Source organism: Oncorhynchus masou, chromosome 13 (assembly GCF_036934945.1).
Source record: "Oncorhynchus masou masou isolate Uvic2021 chromosome 13, UVic_Omas_1.1, whole genome shotgun sequence".
Classification (NCBI taxonomy): Eukaryota; Metazoa; Chordata; class Actinopteri; order Salmoniformes; family Salmonidae; genus Oncorhynchus; species Oncorhynchus masou.
Window position 1 is genome coordinate 75,280,310 of NC_088224.1, and position 6,000 is coordinate 75,286,309.

Genomic DNA, 6,000 nt, shown 5'->3' on the forward strand with positions numbered 1-6,000 from the left:
TGTACTGTGGCTTTCTAAAATGTTTTAGAAAGAGTAGTGCACAATTGGATCCTTCTGCAGACCACTTTTCCCCCTTGAATGTCATGGTAGATACAAAAATAGGCAAATGATCCCCCGATTCCTGATTTGTCTCAAAATCATTGAACACATATTTCTCTGAATGTTCATCTTCAGCCAAGGGCTGAATATAACACTAGTGTGGCACTTCTTGAACCACTTCAGCGTCTCTGCTTTTCAAAGGTGCTTTACAGATTGGACAATGTATGATTCCACACACATGCGGTTTAGGACTATTTATTGTAAGGTTGTAATTGCAGTGACATTTTGGGAATTTCTTGTTAATGGCACAAATGCTTACAGATTTACATGCCTTGGTGCCATGTTTCATTTTTGTGTTTTTCATAACAGTAGGTCGAACGACATGTGCGGTTGCAATCCTCACAGGGTGTCAAATTTAAGGGTTGCATTGGGCAATCTACATCCTGACATACTGAACAGTTATAACGGCACGAGTTCCCCCCCTTTCGGGTATAGCCGGTATGGCATGATGGACACACATAGGGGGCGCCTATGAACGCCGTGATGTTGGTAACGGCGTAGTAATGTTCGTTTTGCACATAAAAGTACAGAATCTGAGGGTGCGGTTGGGGGGTGTTTTGGAACTTCAAGAGAGCTGCATTAGTTCTACTGTGGTACAAAACCACAATCTTGATATTCAGAAAGTTTTCAAATTTGACTATATCGGAGAATGCCACCGCCTCCTGTATACCGAGAGCCACCGCCGTTTGGATCTCTCTAGCCTTTTGCAATGCCGTCAGATCGGTACATCCGGGGTTAAGTAAATGCGCTAGGCCTATTGCAAAACATAGCTTATTATCGGGATTGTGAACGTTTATGAGGTAGGCCCTTTTATTGCTTATTATTTCTGACTGCATGAGGCTATCAAGCTTCCTTCTCTGCCCACCACCCCCCTGCGGTTGACGTATTATTTGCACTACAAGCTCGAGGGTTCGATCTGCTATGATGGCTAAATTTGACTGAACAAGGCGGTCTAGCAGTGCGGTAAATTGTTCAAGATCTGCTTCGCCATTGGGTAAAATAAGAGAGCCTGCATAACACAGTATATCTCCACACATTTCCAACTGTTAAGACATCACGTGGTTCGCCATAATCTCTTGCCGTCTCTAACAGATCATTCAGATTGTCCATTATCATCATGTAAAATGCCGCATAGTCAAGATTCTGATTCACCCATAGGAAATTGAAAAACTGTCGAATCTCTGTATTGTTGAATTTATTCCGGTACACAACCCGGATATGTCTATCAATACCATCTCCCTCCAGAGTTATTAGACAATTTTCCAATTCCCCAAAAACATCTTGTGGCGTTTCAGACTCTACGGACCTGGGCGTTACTGGTTGGTCTATCGCTGTTGGGGTGGCAGGGGCCGAAAATGTCTGACTCTCGTTCAACCTATTAATTAAGGTTATGAGTGCTTTGGGAATCTGGGATAACAGGTTTTCATCGGGCGTCCCTGACTCATTCATACGATTAATAATTTCTAGGAGTTCGGCTGGAATCGGGGATAATATGCTTTCATCGGACGTCCCTGACTCGTTCATACATTTAATCATTTCTAGGAGTTCTGGCGGTATTTGTGCTAAGAGGCTTTCAACTGTCTCACCTTGTTCCTGTAGTTCTGCCATTTGGATAATTAAGGATGTGCGTTTTTGGGTATTTCTGGAATGATAGGTGTTACATGTATGATTTTAACGTCTGTATTTGCGTTTTTTAATCGGTTTGCTGTTTAACATGTGTGGAATTGTTCTAAGCCAGAATAACATATCGTCTCTGTACTGTCTCTCAATTAAAACACCCAAGTCGTTTGTATAGCAAAACATTCCTCGATTTCAAAGCCCTGGAAAATAATGTGAAAAACCTGTCTTGTTCTATTGCAGGTACTGATGTTGATGCCGTAGAATTGACGGGGTCGATAAGGTTGGCCGCATCACAGAATAACTGGTCGTCAACATCTGAAATGTCATTAAAAACAGGGCTATCCTCCGCGTTGGTTGTTTCATCGGGAATGTTCGGTGCGCCGGAATCCCCCAGCTCCAGATGTATGTGTCCTGTGCCGTTATTCGGGGAGGAGTCTGAAAGAAAATAATACATACAGAATACGTTATTAAATATCACAATATGTTAGATACATAACATGTCAAATACATTTCATGAATAATACTATATATTAACAATACATCGTTAAAATACCTCGGCTTTTTTGGCGCTGGATGTTCTGACGAATCGCCGAAACCGGGGGGGTGTGACTTTTTACATCTATCGTCCCCGATTCTGCAGGGCCTGTCTCCTGGCAGTCTGAAAAAAACATTATTTGTCCTTGTTTTAACATATTCTATCAAAAGAGGTATAACTAATAAAAAGACCTATAACTAATAACAAAATGTATAATGGTCTCATACCATGTCCCTGGAGCGCCTGCTCGTGAAGCCGCAAGTTCCCTGCCCAGTATTTTTTGGGTGGCCTTGAATCTGAGCAATGTACATGGGCCACAATTATTTGTTGACTGTTGGGGTCTGGAATATGGCGTGAGGGGGTTGAGGTTCCCGGGATTCGCGGGGAGTTTGAAAAACCGTTTGTACAGAACGGCAGAATTGTGTCCAAGTCTCCCGATGTGTCAGATGTCCATAACGAATCCTTTATCATTCTTGGCTGTATGTCGGCTGTCAATACATAAAATAGCTTTTAAAATAGTACACTATTTTTTTTTTTTTAATATAATTATTGTTGTGTATGTGTTCAATTATAAGGACTTACAGCGAAAAAAGAATGGTGATTGACTGCCTGGTTTTTGAGACTCAGAATCCTCCTCATATTGTTCCAGATCCGTTAAACCTCGTAAAAGCTGCGTAAATGTTTGGGAACAAATCTTAAAATATATTTTTCACTTACTCACCTCTTGAAATATCCATTAGGAGAGATTCACTTATTCAGAATATATATTTTTTAATCTGTCCGGGCAGCTAAATATTCAGGGCCTGTGGGTTTGCGCTAAAGATGTGCTAACAGTGTTAAAGTATATGCTCCACGTTCTGTCCCTAACTTAACAGAGCTTGTTGATGATGTGAAATACATTTTACCATCGTTAAGGGGTGAGATACAATTTTTAAATTCCTTTTATTGAATTTCAAAATATTTCGTACAACCTTTAAGAATCGTTTGAATTAATTAACATATTTGAATAATATTTAAACATGCATCATTAGTGTTTTTATGTAAAAAAACCTTGGAGGCCTGCAGTTGTACAGTATTACAAACTTTAATAACCCTTAATGTTCATAACATACCATTGTAGGAAAAGACTATAAAATAATACATGTTTTTTTCAGATATTACAGTTGCTGCGACAGACCCTAGCGTGAGATAAAAGACCGCTCCCCCTTTCGTTAAATGGTGAGAGCCCTTTTCGAAAACAATGATTTAATTCTGAATATTTAATACCTACATTTTAACACACGTTATAATTCAGCATGTTTGACTATTTCTTACAGATAAAGGGTCCGGTTAGCCCTGACCTTTATCCGTTTCCAATTCCCCATCGCAAAGTCTTTTGCCTGCTCCATCAAAGCTCCGCACGTTTTCACTCCAGGGAAAGATCTGCCTTCGGACTTGTGGGTCCTGGGTATGTCTCAACGATAACCTCGGCCATCTCCGTAATTGTTCACGATTTTCGAAAAGACTGTCCAGCTTATTCATCAGTGTTTGGAAAATATGGTAATCACGCCATTTAAAACTAAACATTGGTATAAAGAAGTTTACATCCTTGCATGCTTTGGAAGATACATATGAACTGACAGTTTTCCCCGCTTTTGCACTATCAAATTGTTCACATGCTAAAATTGGCACTCGGGAGTCCGGAGTATACGCATTTGAAGCGACTCTTATGGCCATCAGATCATTTAGTCCGCAGACTTGTTCTTCCAATGCATATCCGGGTAGACTTGAAGCACTCAGCGCCTGTTCAATTTGACACAGCGCTAGTCTTATTTTAAGCCATTCTCTCATCCTTAGCGCTGGAGAAAAACTCTCGGGTTCTGCCCTATAAAAGGGTTTGGACAAGCTGTCTGTGAATATCTTAACCGTAGATTCCTCAGGTCGGAATAGGTAAGAAATATGCCCCTCACTCGTACACAAAAATCCCTTAAAACATTCTGGAGCCTCACGCAAAACATCCTCCAGGCTTTTGTCATTGGATTCATGACATGAGCTGCAGAGCAACCCCAGAATTGCCCTAGGAGACATATTTTCTAATGTTTAATATTCTGGACTTTATTTAAAAAAATCGCAGGCCTTGTTCTGGATATTTAGAATGCATATGCCACAGCCAATACCCCCAGGACATTCCTGCTTCATCAGATAACAAACATAAGGGCAATAAAACTGGGGTGGGGGACATACACGGTCCAAAAGTTCAAACACTCAAACCCCCCCAGTTCAACCAGGCCCCTAGACATCAAACACCATGTCTACTTCAAAGGATGCCATATAGATATAAAATAACACACACCCTCTAACACGTGACCACAGGAACAGACTGGACGGGGCCGGGGGCCATATTTGGACATGCACACGTCATCATGACGTAGGGTCATAAATCAATTACTTTGACGCGTGCCGTCTACTTTAATCTCTCTCTGATGTCATATCACTGACAACCTTTTCAATACCTCATAATGATTGGTTATCTCCACACACCATCTGACCAGGTGATTGGCCGGATGTGTAAGATCATCGATAAGACGTGCCTGTCTCCCACGCCCACCTTGGAGCAGCACCTGATGTGGGATGACATCGCCATCCTGGCCCGTTACATGCTGATGTTGTCCTTCAACAACTCTCTGGACGTGGCCACTCACCTGCCCTACCTGTTCCACGTGGTCACTCTGCTGGTGGCCACCGGCCCCCTGTCCCTCCGCGCCTCCACACACGGCCTGGTTATCAACATAATCCACTCTCTCTGCACCTGCTCCCAGCTCAACTTCAGAGGTGAGGAAGCACACCGTATCTACCCTGCAGACTATATACCATCTGTAGTTAAACAGCATACCCTTCCCTGGTCATTAATGTGAAGGGATGCCACTGGGCTCTCTTGCAAGTAAGATGTAATTGAGAGGCCTAACGTAAAAACAGCACGCAGTGAACCATGAAACTGCTTCAATAGAGGTAGATTTCTGTGTTCTTTTTATTTGCTATAGATATCAGTGTTCAGGGTTTCTCTTTCAGAAGAGCAACAAGTCATCTTCTCCTCTTGTCATGATCTCTTCCAGAGGAGACCAAGCAGGTCCTGAGGCTGAGCCTGACAGAGTTCTCCCTGCCTAAGTTCTACCTGCTGTTTGGCATCAGTAAGGTCAAGTCTGCTGCGGTCATCGCCTTCCGCTCCAGCTACCGCGACCGCTCCTTCTCCCCCGGGTCCTACGAGAGGGAGACCTTCGCCCTGTCCTCTCTGGAGACCGTCACTGAGGCCCTGCTGGAGATCATGGAGGTGAGGGAGACACACGCACATTACTTGATATATTGTGCTTAATGTATACAGTAGAATGTCCAGAATACATGCAAAATCCCAATGTCTGACTGAATGTGTTCTCTCCTGAAAGGCGTGCATGAGGGACATCTCAGTGTGTAAGTGGCTGGACCAGTGGACCGAGCTGGCTCAGAAGTATGTTGTTCATTTTCACCACTATCACTGAATATATACACACTCTTTTGTGCACATCTCAAATGCCACCTATGTCTTCCACCAGGTTTGCGTTCCAGTACAACCCGTCCCTGCAGCCCAGAGCCCTGGTGGTGTTTGGCTGCATCAGTAAGAGAGTGACCCACAGCCAGATCAAACAGATCATCAGGATCCTCAGCAAGGCCAGCCCCCTGCTCAGCATAGACCGGGTGGGTCCACACCCATACGCAGGCTGTTGGAGTGCGGA

The 6,000-nt window shown here is 43.2% G+C and overlaps 1 pseudogene; it reads left to right on the forward strand.

Annotated features, from left to right (window-relative positions):
- LOC135553428 (neurofibromin-like) overlaps positions 1-6,000 on the forward strand; it is a 120,537-nt pseudogene that overhangs the window by 91,252 nt on the left and 23,285 nt on the right.